Here is an 18,787-nt window from a genome sequence, read left to right on the forward strand (position 1 = left end):
TTTTCTTTTTTCTATTTCATTTATTTCTGCTCTGATCTTTATGAGTCCTTTCCTCCTGCTAACTTTGGGTTTGTTTGTTCTTCTTTCTATAGTTCCTTTAGGTATAAGTTTAGATTATTTGAGGTTTTTCTTGTTTCTTGAGGTAGGCTTGTATAGCTATAAACTTCCCTCTTAGAACTGCTTTTGCTGCATCCCATAGGTTTTGGATCGTTGTGTTTTCATTGTCATTTGTCTCTAGGTATTTTTTGATTTCCTCTTTGATTTCTTTAGTGATCTCTTGGTTATGTAGCAACATATTGTTTAGCCTCTATGTGTTTGTGTTTTTTACGTTTTTTTTTCCCTGTAATTGATTTCTAATCTCATAGTGTTTTTGTTGGAAATGATTCTTGATATGATTTCAATTTTCTTAAATTTACTGAGGCTTGATGTGTGACCCAAGGTGTGATCTATCCTGGAGAATGTTCTGTGCGCACTTGAGAAGAAAGTGTAATCTGTTGTTTTGGTATGGAATGTCCTATAAATATCAATTAAATCTGTCTGATCTGTTGTGTCATTTAAAGCTTGTGTGTCCTTATTAATTTTCTGTCTGGATGATCTGTCCATTACTGTAAGTGAGGTGTTAAAGTCCTCCACTATTATTGTGTTACTGTTGATTTCCTCTTTTATAGTTGTTAGCATTTGCCTTATGTTTTGATGTGCTCCTGTGTTGGGTGCATAAACATTTATAATTGTTTTATCTTCTTCTTGGATTGATCCCTAGATCACTATGTAGTGTTCTTCCTAGTCTCTTGTAACATTCTTTATTTTAAAGTCTTTTTTATCTGATATGAGTATTGCTACTCCAGCTTTCTTTTGATTTCCATTTGCTTGGAATATCTTTTTCCATCCCCTCACTTTCAGTCTGTATGTGTCCTTAGGTCTGAAGTGGGTCTCTTGTAGACAGCATATATATGGGTCTTGTTTTTTTATCCATTTAGTGATCCTGTGTCTTTTGGTTGGATCGTTTAATCCATTCCCATTTAAGGTAATTATCAGTATGTATGTTCCTATTATCATTTTTGTAATTGTTTTGTGTTTGTTTCTGTAGGTCCTTTTCTTCTCTTGTGTTTCCCACTTAGAGAAGTTCCTTTAGCATTTGTTGTAGAGATGGTTTGGTGGTGCTGAATTCTCTCAGCTTTTGCTTGTCTGTAAAGTTTTTGATTTCTCTGTTGAATCTGAATGAGATCCTTGCTGGGTAGAGTAATCTTGGTTGTAGGTTCTTCCCTTTCATTACTTTAAATCTATCATGCCACTCCCTTCTGGCTTGTAGAGTTTCTGCTGAGAAATCAGCTGTTAACCTTATGGGAGTTGTCTTGTATGTTATTTGTCATTTTTCCCTTGTTGCTTTCCATAATTTTTCTTTGTCTTTAATTTTTGTCAGTTTGATTACTGTGTGTCTTGGCATGTTTCTCGTTGGGTTTATCCTGCCTGGGACTCTCTGTGCTTCCTGGACTTGGGTGGCTATTATCTTTCCCAAGTTAGGGAAATTTTCGACTATAATCTCTTCAGGTATTTTCTCAGGTCCTTTCTCTCTCTCTTCTCCTTCTGGGACCCCTATAATGTGAAAGTTGGTGCATTTAATGTTGTCCTAGAGGTCTCTTAGGCTGTCTTCATTTCTTTTCATTCTTTTGTCTTTATTCTGTTTTGCAGCAGTGAATTCCCCCATTCTGTCTTCCAGGTCACTTATCCATTCTTCTGCCTCAGTTATTCTACTATTGATTCCTTCTAGTGTATTTTTCACTTCAGTTATTGTATTGTTCATCTCTGTCTGTTTGTTCTTTAATTTTTCTAAGTGTTTTTTCTTTAATTCTTCTTGGTCTTTCTTAAACATTTCTTGCATCTTCTCGATCTTTGCCTCCATTCTTTTTCCGGGGTCCTGGATCATCTTCACTATCATTATTCTGAATTCTTTTTCTGGCAGATTGCCTGTCTCCACTTCCTTTAGTTGTCTTTCTGTGGTTTTATCTTGTTTCTTCATCTGGTACATAGTCCTCTGCCTTTTCATTTTGTCTATGTTTCTGTTAATGCGGTTTTCATTCCACAGGCTAAAGGATTGTAGTTCTTCTTGCTTCTGCTGTCAGCCCTCTGGTGGATGTGGCCATCTAAGAGGATCGAGCAAGCTTCCTGATGGGAGGGGCTGGTGGTGGGTAGAGCTGGGTGTTGCTCTGGTGGGCAGAGCTCAGTAAAACTTTAATCCAGTTGTCTGCTGATGGGTGGGGCCGAGTTCCTTCCCTGTTGGTTGTTTGGCCTGAGGTGACCCGGCACTGGAGACAGCAGGCTTTTCGGTAGGGCTAATGGTGGACTCTGGGAGGTCTCACGCCAAAGAGTACTTCCCAGAACTTCTGCTACCAGTGTCCTTGTCCCCTCCGTGAGCCACAGCCGCTCCTACCTCTGCAGGAAACCCTCCAACACTAGCAGGTATGTCTGGTTCAGTTTCCTATGGGGTGACTGCTCCTTCCCCCTGTGTCCTGGTGTGTGCACTACTTTGTGTGTGCCCTCCAAGAGTGGAGTCTCTGTTTCCCCCAGTCCTGTCAAAGTCCTGCAGTCAAATCCTGCTAGCCTTCAAAGTCTGATTCTCTGGGAATTCCTCTTCCCGTTTCTGGACTCCAGGTTGGGAAGCCTGATGTGGGGCTCAGAACCATCACTCCAGTGGGTGGACTTCTGTGGTATAAGTGTTCTTCAGTTTGTGCATCACCCACACAGTGCTTATGGGATTTGATTTTATTGTGATTGTGCCCCTCCTGCCATCTCATTTTGGTTTCTCCTTTGTCTTTGGATATGGGGAATCTTTTTTGGTGAGTTCCATCATCTTCCTGTTGATGATTATTCAGCAGTTAGTTGTGATTCTGGTGCTCTCTCTATTATTTGTTTTCTATGTGTCTCATGTCAGTTTTGTTTGTGACTGTACTTATTTCTCCATTTCCATTATCTTCCCTGCAGTCCAGGCCTTCACCTGGCAGGATCTCAACAGAATACCCGACTTGGTTTAGGTAGGTAGTGCCATTACAGAATGGAGTCCTAGTGATGTCACTTTTTCCAGTATGCCAAAAGAAGTTAGAATTGTGAATTTTTTTGGTTTTACTCAATTTTAAAATTTTGGAAACTAGTTCAGATTTTAAAAGCATTGTTGTGGATCGAACAAACTATATTTACTGGGCAAATAGAGTCAAAGAGAAACCATTTGCCACCTATGTTTTCCATATTTGGAAGGTCTCCTGGACCAGCTGAAGTCTGACATTCTTGCTTCTATATGTTGTCTTTACACACTTAAATAAATCCTGCTTACCTATAAAATAGTATGAAACAATAGTAGTAAAAACTAACTTTTATTAAACACTTGATAGTATGTGGGTACTTTCATGTCATAACTTTTTATGCTAACATATTTCAGTTGCCAGATGGAATATGTGAAAAATTTATCAGAAACCAATTAAACACCCGAAGAGCTTCTGAATGTTAGAGTTTTGGGAACCAACTGCATGAGTGGGAAATATATTCTGGATTGAGACTTCCTGATAAAAGGGACAAGTGTTGGACATAACAGTCAAATGACTTGGCTTTTGCCTGTCTTCAGCTAAATTTCTAGGTGCTTTTCAAGTTTCCCACTCTTAAAGAGGTGCATTTCCATGAATGACATTGTGGAGCTATGATCATGAATGACACTGTGGAGCTATGGAACTACCTGAAGAAACTTCTACATAAGAAGTTTTTGCCATCAGTACAGAATGTACAGGGGTGAACAATGCAGCATGTCTGTCATTCACTATTCCTAAAAGTAATTTCTTCTATGACTTACAAAGCTACTAGAGAGACGTTTATAGCATAAGGATTTGCATTCCCACTTTTTCACCCTAGCACATACTGCTTCATCATATAACGTCCTTATTTTTAGTTTGATACCATCAGCTGTAGCAAATGTTCGACCACTACTTGCTCCCTTTAAAAATGTTTCTTTCATACCCCAGTGGTATATTAAGCATCTGTGTGTCTTTAGGTGTCCCTTGGTACTTTAACTAAAGTTACCATGATTATCTTTGGATATGAAAGCCTTTTAACACTCCACCATCTAGGACTTGCTCTGTCTCTGCTCCCACTTGTTTTCTATTATCCTATAGAAATAAAAGGATTGCCATCGAAATGCTATAAAATGTTCTTACTGTGAGTGCTCAAGTGCACAAATCTGGTTAACTCTCAAATGATAGGTATTCAACCTGTCTTTCAATGCAGTGAATGTGTTTTGAAATTTTCATGTTTGATTTATAAACAGAAAGCCTCCCTTGACTTTATCCTCCTGTTTTTCATACTTTTTTCCTTCTTAATGAAAAATAACAGCTAAGGAATGTAGCCTAGAATGAAAATATCAGAAACAGAGAGGCAGACTGAATCAAAAACATACCTACCATTCCCCCTTGAAGTGACATTAATGTCTTAATGAATCTGACAAATTTCGATGAATTTCTAATTGAAGGCTGTTTCTCCATTCCTGATTCAAGCTGTCCCGCCTAGCAATAGCAGCAGGAATGAGTCATAGTCTCTTCAGAAAGGAAAGCACTGTGGATGAGTCGGTGATGTATTTTTTCCCTTGATTTGAAATGCTCTTGCTTCTGTCTTTCTGTCAACCTTAGATTTTGATTTGTAATTTTATACTGATTTTAATTTACTTCATTATTTTCTTGGAACCACTGAAGAAATATATCAAACAGAAACATATTTGACAAGAATCAGAGAGGCCTTTCACTGACACAGGCACTGTTGGGTTTTCTTTCTATTGATGCTTTTAATGACTCTTTGCCATTCTACTTCTTATCAATCTGCAGTAAAAGTAGTGAATGGAGTGTTACTTGACATAGTCTTGTCAGAGAGTGCAGCTGTGCACCTGTGAGAACAAATAACTGATGCTCTTCCTGGTCACTCAGCAGGAATAGCATTTCAGTAGGTTTTCTTCAGGGCTCTGACATGCTCAGGGGAGTGAGGAGTGTGCATCTCGTCTTGCGTCTATACAGCAAGTTTGTTAGGTCAGAGAAGGGCTGGTACACATTTATAATACTTTGGAAAACCATATGAATAGACAGTTATTTGGGAAATTGCTCATATGAAAAGTAGTTGAATAGAAATATGTTTTCCAAGCAATTATATTTCTTTGTTAAAACTCTTTGCCCTTCATCTAAACATAACAGAATATTTCAGGCAATCCTTAGATATTTTCCAGAGGTATGAAATTCAGAGGATTCTTAATCAGGGATGTGTATCTGATATAGTGTAAGCACTTATGAAATAGTCATCGATTGGATGTATGACAAATGTGAGGGTTTAATGCCATGAGAAAAAACTGTTTTTTAAGCTAAAAGGAAAAGTAAAGAATGAATTTTATGCAATATTCTTATTCTTACTGTCTTTCTGGGTACATGGTAGGGTTGTACTTCTCCCAAAAATGAGACCAGACCAACTGCTGTGGCCAATGGAATATGAATAGAAGTGACATGAATCACACTTGGATTAAAACAGCTTTAAAAACCAGTGCCTAATTTATTTCCCTTCTCACTGTTGTGGAGATTTTAGAAATGTTTGTTGATACCCTCTTTCATGCCCCTGAATAATTGTGGTAAACAAACATTGCCAACAAACATTAGACATAGAGGATGAATCAGAAATGAATTGCTTTAAGGCCTTGATTTTAATCATATTGGGCTATAACCTAGCTGTTCTGGCTGATTTGAACCTCTTAGTTATCAGCTAATTTGTTACAAAGATCTACAGGAAATTCTGCATCCCAGTAAGCCAGGAGGAAATCCATCCTGGTAGATACTGAAATCTGTGTAATATAATACTCATGATTCTTCATGTAAAAGGTGATGTGACCCAAATGGTTCAGTCCTTTCTAGTAACAAAATTTGTGCTTTCTGGAATATTTGTGTTTTGTAATACAAATCACATCATAAGTACAAAGAACGTAGTTTTTGGAAAACAGACTAATTTTTTCTCAAATGTTACAGAAACCTGTATTTTCAGGTGAGTTGACCTAAACCAGGTATTTTAGGTGCAAGCATCTGAGTTTTTGGTTGGTTGTTTTTGTGTGCCTGTTTCTGTGTATGTATTTATGACTGAGATTGTTTTCATATATTGTGGACATAGATAAAATAAGAACTAAATTTAGAAACTAGAGTCACGTACTATTAAGCACGTAACAAAAATAAAAGCACTACATGTCAAAGCCCGTGAAGTAGGACCAAAATTGTACTTGTAGGCAAATACATAGCTTTAAATAAAATGTCATCATATGACATATTATTAATTAAGTTGATGTTCAACTTGAAAGTTAAAATAGATAATAAAGCTATAAGAGTAAAGGAAATAATGAAAACATCATTAAATAATGCAAAACCAGAAAATAAATTAGATAAATCTGAGAGCTGTGACTTAAAAATCAAGACATACATAAATTGCTCAAATGTCTCATGCACAAAAAATAAGGAAAACATATACACTGGATTAGTAATTATAAGGGGGTTATATCAATACAGAAGATATTAAAAATGTTAGATGAATGATTTTTTTGAGCAATACAAATTATCTAAATTAACCCAAGTAAAAAAATACTAATCCAGAAAAAATGTAAAACTTGTCATAGTTATCCCCAATGGGATGACACTGGGATGCCATCTTAATGGATAAACCACTTCAAATTAATGATAAATGTGTACTTTATGTTACATAATTGTTTTAGAGCACAGAAATAGAGGGCAAACTAACAAATGTCCTTTATGAAGTGGCATAATCTAGAAGCACCTGGTGCAGAGTCTGACACACTGAATAAAAGTCAGTGCTTTTGGTGTTGATGGTGGTGATTCTGAAACCTCTGTCAGACTAGAGGCATGCGCAATGCTCTTGTCTGAATGTTTGTGTCCTCAACATTTATATGTTGAAACATAACCCCCAAGGTGATGGTATTAGGATATGGGGCTTTTGGGTGTTGATGAGGATATGAGGGTGGATTTCTCACGAAATAGCAGTGAGCTTATAAAGAGACCCTATGGAGAACCCTAACCCCATGTGAGGATACAGTGAGAATTTTCCTCAAATATAGAACTAGAAAATATGTTGAGATACACTGAACTGGCCTATTTTTAGCCAATTAGGATTTTCCTTATATAACAGAAGAATTCATGGATCAAGAATCAGGAGGCTTCGATTCACGTTATGGAATTACCAGGGATGATTGTTGGTAAATCACTTAGTCTGTGTGACTCTGAGTTTCCACCTGCAAACTATAGGCTCTATTAGTAATTAATTTGGAAGATGTGGCTTATCTTTTTAATATGACATATTTCCCTTTTTTGCATCATAATTTCATGTTACTGGTGAAACCAGTAACATGATACATTGATAGATAGATACATTGATAGATAAAAATATCAGTAGAATATTTGGTAAATTGTCAATAAGTAGATATTAAACACTCTGATGTTTAAAGTCTTTCATTATACATGATCTGTATGTATTAATTCATCTGTTTGACAGTAAAATTTCAGTTTGAAAAGGACATTCCCTTTCAAGATGTATTTGAGGCATACCCCCTACTTATCTGTCTTACTTAAAGTCTAGAAGGTCAAATTATACTAAATGATTGGAGAAAAAAGTCTTTAAGTGTAGATTGCTGATGATTTAAATAATTGTAACAGACACATTAAAACTCCAGTTTACGGTAAATATTCTGACAGCCCTTTCCCTAAGGGAATGCTCCATAACAGAGGTATCAGCTGTGGTCTATTGTGAGGTCGTTTTTATCCATTTCGTCCATAAATAAAACGTAAATCATCGCATATCATACCACATCTTCCCAGTAACGTGAACATTGCAGTTGCCCTTTGAAAGGTTTAATTTATCCATAGCTATCTTTTAAAGGTGTATTGATACAAACTTTTAAAGTAAGTACCTCAAAAAAGGGAAAAATACTTGCAAATTACATTGAGGTTGAGCCAATGTGTATCTTCCTTTGATTTCTCTTTCAGGACTTCTTTCCTCCTCCCCACACCTTCCTTTCATCCCACAACCAGGCACACAACCACTTTCCTTATTTCCTCTGCTGTTAGTCACCACGTTTAAACTCTCAGACCTCTAAGTCACTCATTTCTAAAACAGGTGTCATAATAGCAGTCTTCCCTATTTCTATAGACCACATGGAAGATATTTCTCAAACACACTGTATAGTTTCTGTATAAATGTGAGGTATAGTGCTTCCCACTGAATCTAGACCTGACAGAGTATCATAAAAAAGACAAATGTACGTTTCTGAACTCAATTAACAGTGGTACTTGTTTGTGAAGCAGTTGGTGTTTCTTTTAGCTTAACCTCATTAATTTATGTAAGGAGCAGATATGTATGTTGTTTATATTTTAGTATAAGCTAGCAACCAGAAGATTCATCAGAATAATAGCTGAAATACTTGGAAAAATCAGTAGCTACTTTTCCAATCCAGATCTTTATCCTCACCCAGAGTGAGTGCTGGGCACCACTGTCCAGGTTATCATTCCTGGATGGACCCTCTCCTACCCACACTCAGATCCTAACTGGTGCTGGTGCCGTGGGTCACCGAGGCATTCCTTTCCGTGTGTTCTCTGGTCTACCATTCTGTTCTAATGGGCAGTCATAGTTTCTAGTGACGTCGGAAGCTTTCTTCTAGTTAATCTGTCAATTTTTCTCAAACAGTGCGGCTGCTATGAAGGAAATTGGAGCTGTTACACTCTGTGCTTTGATACAGTTGGTAAAATGCAAGGTGGGAGACAGTAAACCAAACACGGCATGCTAGTAATTTCTTTAAAAAGACTGATGTGCTAGCCCTCAGAGTCTGTGGCCCAGGAAGCTAGCATCCCTTTTTTCTGAGAAGAGTAATATTGTTTCAAAGTGTTATCTTACTTTCGCATCAACAGTACAAATGTCTTCGGTATGTCCTCTAGGACTCAATTCAGAACACTTCGTCTTTTAACTTCATTTTCCTGGTTGTTATGTATTTCTCTCGATTTAAGTCAAAATTAATTTGAGTGTTAATCTTAGTGTGATCTGATACCTTAAAAGTGGCAGCTTGAATATGCTGATATATCATCATGTGAATATACATCCTTTACTATATTGTATATACTGGAGGACCTAATGTGCTGGAAATACACATTCTTAGAATTATTCTTATCAGAAAGGTAACTTGTACCAGAAGAGCTTGACCCTGCCTCCATCAGAAATTGTCAGAATACCTGGGATGTAGCAAAGTGTCTTTTAACACATCAGCATTGCTCTCCCTTGAATAGGCTGACTCTGTTCTTCTCCACTGAAGAATTCCTAAGCTTAATCCAGATTTTGGTATATTCCTCTCCTCCTAATGTGAGAGCTGCACATACTCGTTTTAATTGAGAATGCTTAGGGGTGTGTGGTACCATTTCAGTGAGCAGATTTACTTGCTGTTTTGTATCTTTAAGTTGTCTGTTTACGTTATAGAGGAGCTTACTAAGTAGCTCTCTATTGTAATAAAATAATTTTGTAAGTGCAGATTTGTGCCTGCATATTAGTACTATTTAAAATTTTGCAATTTAATTATACATATTCAAAGGAAAGAAGGAAGATTCAAAAGGAAGAGAAATGAAAATTAATATTTATCCATAATTATCAAATGTATACTAGGGTCCAAGTATTGTCCCGTATTTTATATATATTATTTAATATTCACAACTACCATGTAAGAGAAATATTACTGTTAATGATTTTAGACATCTAGAACATCCAGAGATATTCAAGAATGGTAGCCAGTAAGTTGAGTGAGACTTGCCTAGAAACCACATTTTCGTGGTCTCAAAGCCTATATTCTTTTGGGCTACTTAAAAAAGAAGAGACTTTTCAAAGGAGAGTTCAACTTTTTCAATGGCTTAAAAGTTACTTTTATATTTATAATAAATATATATATTTATATTTGCAATAAAATAATATAGTTATATAGTTATTCCTATTATGAATATAAAATATAACTTTTTACAGTTTTCAAGTAAGATTTCAAGAACATTTGGTTTGTCCATCATAATAGATCTATTTATTAGGCATTATTACCTCTATTTTACTTACTTTAAAAGTTGGTCTTGGCACTTCCCTGGTGGTGCAGTGGTTAAGAATCCGCCTGCCTATGCAGAGGACATGGATTCGATCCCTGTTCCAGGAAGATCCCACATGCCACGGAGCAACTAAGCCTGTGCGCCACAACTACTGAGCCCGCGCCCCTAGAGCCCGTGCTCTGCAACAAGAGAAGCCACTGCAATGAGAAGCCAGTGCACCGCAACGAAGAGTAGCCCCTGCTCGCCCCAACTAGAGAACGCCTGCGCGCAGCAATGAAAACCCAACGCAGCAAAAAAAAAAAAAAAGCGTTGGTCTTCTACAATCTCTCAGAGTTAGAGAACAAAAGGAGATAAAGTGCCTTAGCAAAGAGAAAGCTGGAACGAAAATCAAGCAGGTTGTAGGGGATATAATTCCAGAGTGAGAGTTAGACTGGGGCTCTGTTCCTCTCTCTGTGCTTCAGGATCTCTAGATCTTCGTTTCCTCATGTATAGAATGAGAAGGTGGAACTTAATTATCTCTCGTGACCCTTCAAGCTTTAAAAATGTTCTGCTATTTGTCAGCGTAACTAAGATGTATTAATGTGGTTTAGAGAAAGAAACTTTGGTCCCAGCTACTTAAAACTCATCAACACAAATTATAGGAAACAACATCAGTGATGATATGGGATAGGGAATCCTGAACTAATACAGCTTATGTGTCAACATTTATGATTTTTATTTCAACCAAGGTTTTAATATTTAGTTTCAGTTGCCTTTCCCTTTTAACATCTACATTCCACATTAACATCGAGTTAATGTACATTTGCTGTGTATCCCAGGTGGATAAATGTTCTTGTAGTTGACCTTCATGAGATAACTTTATTGGTATAGTTAAGGTTAATGGCACATTAATTTTACTCAAGACATCAGTCAGTATTCCATTTTAATTTACCATGTTAATAAAGACTACCATTCTAAGTTGATTGTGTCACTTTTGGGATGCCATAAATAATCCTGAAGCAAATATCAATGTGAACTCCAAACCATGTGTACTGCTGACTTCTAAAATTATTACTGCCGGTGCATAGGAAAAAGAAACACAGGAGTCTACATTTGGTTGATAATTCCTTCATAGCTTACTCTCAGTGATTTTCTGTAGGCAGACTGCATAAGTGCTCCCTGAGGTAACTTGCTCCAAAGGGAACAATAGTGATAATTAAGAATAATTACAATAGCAACAGTGAAACTCTCTTTAGAACATTCTAGATACCTTTCACTCCTAAAATATTTATATTTCAGTAAAACAGCCAGCGTTAGAAGCTCAGGGGAGAGGTCTAAAAGAAACGGTAGATGAATCCACGTGGAGCCATGCTGGGTTGCTGAATTCTCAGAATGGAGAAATACCAGATAATGCGGGAACTGTCAAACACAGGCTGAGCAGGCTCTGTCTCATAGCTCTGAGGGGACCCATTTTAATTCACAAGGCACGTTAATTCTTATCTCCCTCATAAACGCATATTTGCTTGAAGCATTGTCCCCGTTGTGAAATGTGGTTTGGACCAATTGCAGATAGCACAGTCATAAAAAGCTTTATCTCAGGAGTCACATAGATTGTGGTTCAAAGTTCACCTCCACCGTTAGCCATGTGCCCCCATGAGAGTTATTTGAAACTCTTAGTTTTCTTAGCTTTAAATGGAAATAACAGTTTGTCCCCAAAGAACGGCCATGAGAGTTCAATAAAGTAATATTACGTGAGTGACCAAGACTTAGTAAACATCTTAAAAATGTAGAGTTCTGCAGTTGTTTAAATTAGAAGAGCTGCTCTCTTAAAATAAGGTTTCCAAAATTTCATTCTTGGGTGTGCAGTTATTGTAACATTTAGCAATCTGTGTTTTCAGTACCGTTATTTTGTTAGTATTTTTATTTATATCAACTTTAAACTTATGTTCCTTTTGTTCTTAGCCTCGTCACAGCTAGATTGCCTCTGAAGTCGTGGTTTTATACAACCTAGTATCTCAGTTTTCCATTCATGGAACTATGGAATTAATATATTGACATGGTTAAGAAGGACATTTGTGGTCACATAAACTTCAGAATCATTATATCTAGCTCTGCTCTGTCACTTGGCTGTTTGTGGTAAAAGAGAGAGAAGTGTCTTATGATATATAGTGAAGTGATTTGACCTTCACTTTAACTTAACCAAAGATGTAGTGAGCTGCTTTGAAATGGACTATTATTTGTTTCTTCAAAGTCCATGTTCGTGATCTGCTGATAAGGACCCGGTATTTTGGGTGGCTATAGAAAGATGAAAGAATATTACCAACAACTGTACTTATTTGTTGTATATGCTTTGGAAAATAACTGAAGTTCTCCAAGTGGCAGTGTTCGTATTTGTAAAAATTATCTCTGCCTGTGCCACAAGAAGTCACATAAGATCACATTAAAAAAAAAAAAAGAAAACTAGATTATCTTACTTTGTAACACTTTACAGCTGTCAGGTAGTTTTTTCTTTTTAATGAGCAAAAATGAATCAAAATTTAAATAGTAAGCAGGGACTCAGATACTTTTACACCTATGATATTAGCAGCATTATTCAGAATGGCCAAAAGGTAAAACCAACCCACATGTTCAACAGATGAATGGGTAAACAAAATGTAATATATCCATATAATGAAATATTATCAAACCTTAAAAAGGAATGGACTTCTGATATATGCTGTAACATGGATGGACCTTGAAAACGTGCTAGTGAAATCTGTCACACACAAAAGGATATTTTTATTTATGTATGTATGTATGTATTTATTTATGGCTGCCTTGGGTCTTCCTTGCTGCGTGCGTGCTTTCTCTAGTTGCAGCGAGCAGGGGCTACTCTTCGTTGTGGTGTGCGGGCTTCTCATTGTGGTGGCTTCTCTTGTTGCGGAGCACGGACCCTAGGCACGCGGGCTCAGTAGTTGTGGCTCACGGTCTCTAGAGCTCAGGCTCAGTAGTTGTGGCGCACGGGCTTAGATGCTCCGAGTCATGTGGGATCTTCCCAGACCAGGGCTTGAACCCGTGTCCCCTGCGTTGACAAGCGGATTCTTAACCACTGTGCAACCAGGGAAGTCCCACAAAAGGATAAATTTTGATAGAAAATTCCACTTATCTGAGGTCCTAAAATTGACAAATTCATAGCAACAGAAAGTAGAATAGAGGTTACCAGGGACTGAGGAGTGATTGTTTAATGAGTATAACATTTCTTTTAGGGATGATGAAGAAGTCCTAGAGATGGATAGTGGTGATGTTTGCACAACATTGTGAATGTAACTTAATGCCACTTAATCATACATTGAAAAATAGTTAAAATGGCAAATTTTACTTTAAATTTATTTTACCACAATAAATATATATTTTAAAATGAAAAACAAAATTTAGATCCTAAGATACTGAAAATCTAAATGCCTGAAACATGCTGCCAGCAATGTCTTTTTTTAATTGAGGTACTAGCTGTGTTTATGTAATGTTGTAAATGGATCAGAGCTTTAAAATGGAGAAAAATTTGAGGTCTCAGATTGGTGGATTTCAGATTAATGGAATACTGCAGGGTTACCAAAATTCAGTCTCCTGAGCGCCCTAGCTCATTCTGACTGCTGTCATATGGGCCCAAAATTGCCATCTCACCGGCACAGAGCCTCAGCTTGATAAGCAAAGGTATTTTTCGTGCCTGAGCTGTCTTGCCTCGGAGGGAGTGATCTGGATTGACTGTCAATAGCAGCAAGCACATACCTGAAGAATCAATCTCTTCCATGTTAATTTCATAGACATGCACTGCTGGAACAATGATGATTACAGGATGAAGAGTCCTATAGGAATGCTGGCTGAGGCAACAAAATCAAGCCCCGTTAGCCTGTCTCTGGGGCACAGACTGTAAATGACAAGGAGAGAGAAAGACAGCCAGGAGAGGATTTTGAAATGGATGGAAACTGTGGGATCTGGGAGAACATATTTGCATGCCGTGGTCTCCTGGAGGTTCATGGAAGCTGGTAAACAAAAGCTCAGAGTTTTCCCATGAAGTGTCATTCTGCTTCAACTTATATTAAGTCTATGTGTATAGACTTTTAGATGTCCCTTTTTCTTCCATTTCTCAGAGCTCCTCGGTAGTGATGATCACCCATTCTTTTTGTTGTCAGGGTGTGCCTCAAACCAAATGAACATGTTTTGAAGCTAAACACATAGTCCATCCATTAAATTAAGTTTCTTTGATGCTTTATTTTATTTTTTGTCCTGGCACATTGTGGTCAAAGTAACTATGGCATTGAAACCGTGATTTGAATAAGCAAGCACATATACACTCATGTATCTGTGTATACTCTCATTTGTGCATTGACTCGAATTAAAATAGTTTGTGAACAATACAGTATGAATACAAACAGCTTCGGGAAATAGTAAAGTTTAATACTGGGCTGAATAATATTGTCTGGGTGTTTTTAGAAATCTAGGTAGTACACTGGCAATTCAGAGAGTGCTAGCCTAGAAAAACAGAAATTCTCAAACCAAGGTTATTTCCTTGAGATGAACTTCTCAGCTTTAGCACTGTTGACATTTTGGACTGGATAAGTTTTTGTTCTGGGGACCTGTCGTGTTCAATATAGGATATTTAGCTGCATCCCTGGGCTCTATCCACTAGATGCCAGTAACACCCCCTCCACAAGTCATGACAATCAAAAATGTCTCTAGACACTGTCCATTGTCCTCTGGTAGGGAAGGGACAATATTGTGCTGAGTTGAGAAGCACTGTGTAGAGTATGATGTGGAGTTCCAGGGCCTCAGTTTTGGCCTGGCTCAGAAAGCTTAAGTTTTTGGAGCAGAAGGTGGGGGCAGAGGAGAGGAATGATGGAGAAAATAGACAATGTATCTGTAGTATTTTTCTCTTAAGACAGATACACACACACACACACACACACACACACACACACATTATGTACTACACCAGATGTACATATTCTCTGTGGCATGAACTTTATCAGAACTTTCCCATTTTCTAGTCCAGAAGCATAAGACACTAACTTAAGTTGAGGCTTTCTCTATTTCGGCCAGGAATGTGCTTTCTTCCGGATACTGTCTTTTGCTTTCAGTTTTAATTGTATAATTGACATTCCCTGGATTCAGTTTAGGCATAGTTGAATCCAGGGGTTCACACTGTGCTCTCAGTAGGTGTCTCTCTGTGTGTCTCACCTCTGCTTCTCTCAGGCTGTTGCCAGGACAGAGATAGGTGGCTCCTGAGAACCTTGAGCCTGCCCTCAAAAATCCATAGATTAAACTCAGGGAAAAAAGTGTTTGGATCTGCTTGCGTCTTACGTGTTCTCTGGACCCAGGCGCTTTTCCAGGGGGATGAACCAGCCTGCGTTACCCAATCCCTACCCACTCCTCTCAGCCCACCCTCACTGAACCCCCAACCCTGAAAATAGTCACAAAGAGTGATTCCCCTGCAAAGCAGAGATCTTTTATTTACTCTGTAGAAGAGAAAATTAAGCTGAAATTGCTTTATGAAAACCACCCCCCCCAAATTTTGCTCATACGTATTTTCTTATTCTTTCTTTTTATCTCTCTTATTCTTTCTTTTTATCTCTCTGTTTAAGTGAGGTGTTGCTTCTCTCTGCTTCCAAGGCATCCTCTTACAGTAGTTCTTAAAGTCTGATCCAGGGAACCCTGGTCAGGGCGATAACCAAGATTTTCAGGTGGCTGGTCAGATCCAAGCTATTTTTATTATAATACTAAGATGGTATTTGCCTGTCACTCTCAGTCTTTCACACATGTACAGTGGAGTTTTTCAGAGGCTGCCTGGCATGTGATAACACGTAAATAAGACTGAATGAAGAGACAAATAGGAGAATTCAGTAAATCTGCTATTGAGTCTGACATGAACACAATTTGTGAAAATGTACCAACATACCACTCTTCTCACTATTTCTTCAGATAATATAGTTATTTTTCCATAAGACATGTTGTTTATGTTAGTGTGTAATATACTGATTGTTAAGGGAATTACTACTTCTAGAAGTTTCAGCTTTAATTTCTAATATGGTAAGGATGATATACATAACCCATACAAGTAAAAGCTCTTTGAGGTTCTCAGTAAATTTAAGAGTGTACCTTTTGAGGGTCTCAGTTGAATACCTGGGGTGTTCATCAAGTTTCTTCTACTCTGGCTTTTGGATCTTCCACATCTCCAGCCCTGGGAGAACGATGGTATATGTTCATCTCAAGCTGCCCCAGTGTCTGTTCTCTGCCAGGCCTTGTGGAATCTTGCCCTTGGCATGTGCATTTTAGTTTTTAGCTGACTGCTCACGTGGACCCCTGTACAGATGTCAACAGATCCTTCTCTGTGCAGCTCCCTCCTTTTCATTACCTACCCTGGAAATTCTAAATTCCAAATAGCCCCAAACTCCAGTCTCTGCTTTACCCGGCGAGACCACGTTTCCAGTGTGGCCATCACTTCTCTTTGCTGTGGTTGGGAAGGTGCCCACAGAAGTCAAGTCGGGATGCGTGAAGAGCTGACATCACGTGCTTCTTTCCTCTCAAAGATCAGCCTCGTGCTGTCTGTTGTCCAACACCTGGAAACAGTTTCCTCAGTATTTTGTTCACTATTATAGCAGTTTACAAGACTAAAGTAAGTGTGGTGCTCATTACTCTGAAATGGCCAAAATTGGAAGCCTTTAATTGTTCCTCTATTGAGGTGTTTCTTTACAACAAGGGACTTACCAGTGGTCAGATGCATGCTGGATGATAGCCAAATACAGTTACTTGTCCTTTGGGGTCCTCAGGGAATTGGTTCTAGGACCTGCCCCAGATACCAAAATCTGTGGATGCTCAAGTCCCATAGTCAGCCTTCTATATCCACGAATTCCACATCCACAGTGATACAGGGCGAACTATATGTTTATTGAAAAAAATCTGTATATTAAGTGGACCAACACAGTTCAAACCTGTATTATTCAAGGGTCAACTGTATATCCATATGAGGGTGGGAAAATAGGAGAACTTCTATTTACGTATTTTACATCATTTAAGATAGTGTTTAAATGTCATATATATAATTTAATAGTACAATTATATACTTTAGAGGTAAAAATACATCATTGGAAGTATTATTTTTGTGCGTTTTTCCTAATAGAAGCATGCTATCAAAAAAACATGGAATTTCTCCTACAGTATTTGAACTTTTTTTTTTTTTTTTAGAAAATTGTAACATGGTACAGAGTGAAAAGGTCAAATAATTGGGGATTAAGGAAACCATCAAGGAAATATACTTTAGCATATAGCAACTATGAGGGGAAATTGAGCCCTAACTTGGATAACCTTCTCAGTCTGAGAACTCATTCAGGTGACTTGGTCTCTTTCCAAGGACAGAACGAGGGAATAGGGTCTCACTTGAAACAAGGATAGGAGTGACCGCCACTATCTTTGAATTAATACCATGTGCTGGGCGCTGAGCAGTTATTATGGCCTTTGTTTTACAAATGTAGAAATTGAAGCTGAGAGAGACTCCTTTGCCTCTGGTTATACAGGAGTAAACGAGATGGCTAGGTTTGAACCAGTGTTTCTCTAACTCAGAAGCCTGTTCTCTTACTAGTTCACCAAGCTTTCTTGGACCTGGACTATATATAAAGCATTTATCTATCTACAAAAATGTAGGACACCAAGATAATTTTTCAAATGGTTTCGAATGTAGCAGTGCCTACCCTGGAGTTTAGTTAAGTCATAACTGATTTATAGTGACCTGGGGAAATTTCAAGTTGGTATGAATTACACAGTCTTCACAGTCAAAGTGTGTATGTCTGTGTGTGTAAAGTGCTAAGTTTCTTTTCAAGAAAGCTAAAGAAATTTGCCACTGACTAGGAAAATGTTTGCATTCTTCACATACTTGTGCATGGATTTCCAAATTCATGGCTATTTGCTTCAAAAGTAGACAGGGAATCAATCCTGGAAATTATTGTATGTGTAACTCAATTCAGTAAGTAGTAAAATATTACTTCTTTCATCCCCTTTGTGCTGTTTAGTTACTATTTCATTCTTCATGGTAATAACAAAATACTCGATGGTATGGTAAATACTGAGCTTTAAGATTCACTTTAGAGTTCAGTAGCCCTTTGTTGAGATGGCACTGGTCTTTTTGCATCAGGAAGTCTCTCCCTCTTTAAGGAAGAAAACCAAGTCATTCTTTGTACTTTACCTTTTGTTCTGGATGCCTTTCCCTTCCAAGATACGGTGTTATGCAGTTAATGCTTCTGTCTTTAAAAAGAACCATAACATATATCTCTTTCTGGACCATGAACAGCAAGAGATATGGAAAAGAACGCACATTCTCAAGTGTACTGGTGGGAAGTAGTACTCTTCCTTCAGAAACCCAGAATAAATCGATGTTCCTAGTGAAAAGCAGGGTAATATTTGAAACCCTCCTTATCCTAGGCTCATAGATCTAATTATTCATATAGAATTTCCCTTTTCAAGTACCAGTATTCCCCACATTTTGGACAGTTATGTACCAGGATCATATTTCTTACCATAGCTGCATACCATCTCTACTGTTGTCTACTTAACATTTTCTATAAATTTAATGGATTTTTAACTAATTGTGGATCTGAAGAATGCCTATATCAGTAATACAAATAGATGAAAACTTGTCATTAATGGAAAAT

General features: G+C 37.7%; 1 protein-coding gene across 3 annotated transcripts in view; it reads left to right on the forward strand.

Annotated features, from left to right (window-relative positions):
* Nucleotides 1–18,787, forward strand: part of CNTN4 (contactin 4) — a 950,914-nt gene that overhangs the window by 214,540 nt on the left and 717,587 nt on the right. The window contains exon 1 of one of the 3 annotated variants that reach the window (XM_036869674.1): nt 15,771–15,780. The exons of the other annotated variants lie outside the window; for them this stretch is intronic. The gene's annotated coding sequence lies outside the window, so the exon portion shown is untranslated. Of the gene's footprint in view, nt 1–15,770; nt 15,781–18,787 lie in introns of those variants that run through there. 3 annotated transcript variants of the gene reach the window in all.

Source organism: Balaenoptera musculus, chromosome 11 (assembly GCF_009873245.2).
Source record: "Balaenoptera musculus isolate JJ_BM4_2016_0621 chromosome 11, mBalMus1.pri.v3, whole genome shotgun sequence".
In the NCBI taxonomy this organism is placed as follows: Eukaryota; Metazoa; Chordata; class Mammalia; order Artiodactyla; family Balaenopteridae; genus Balaenoptera; species Balaenoptera musculus.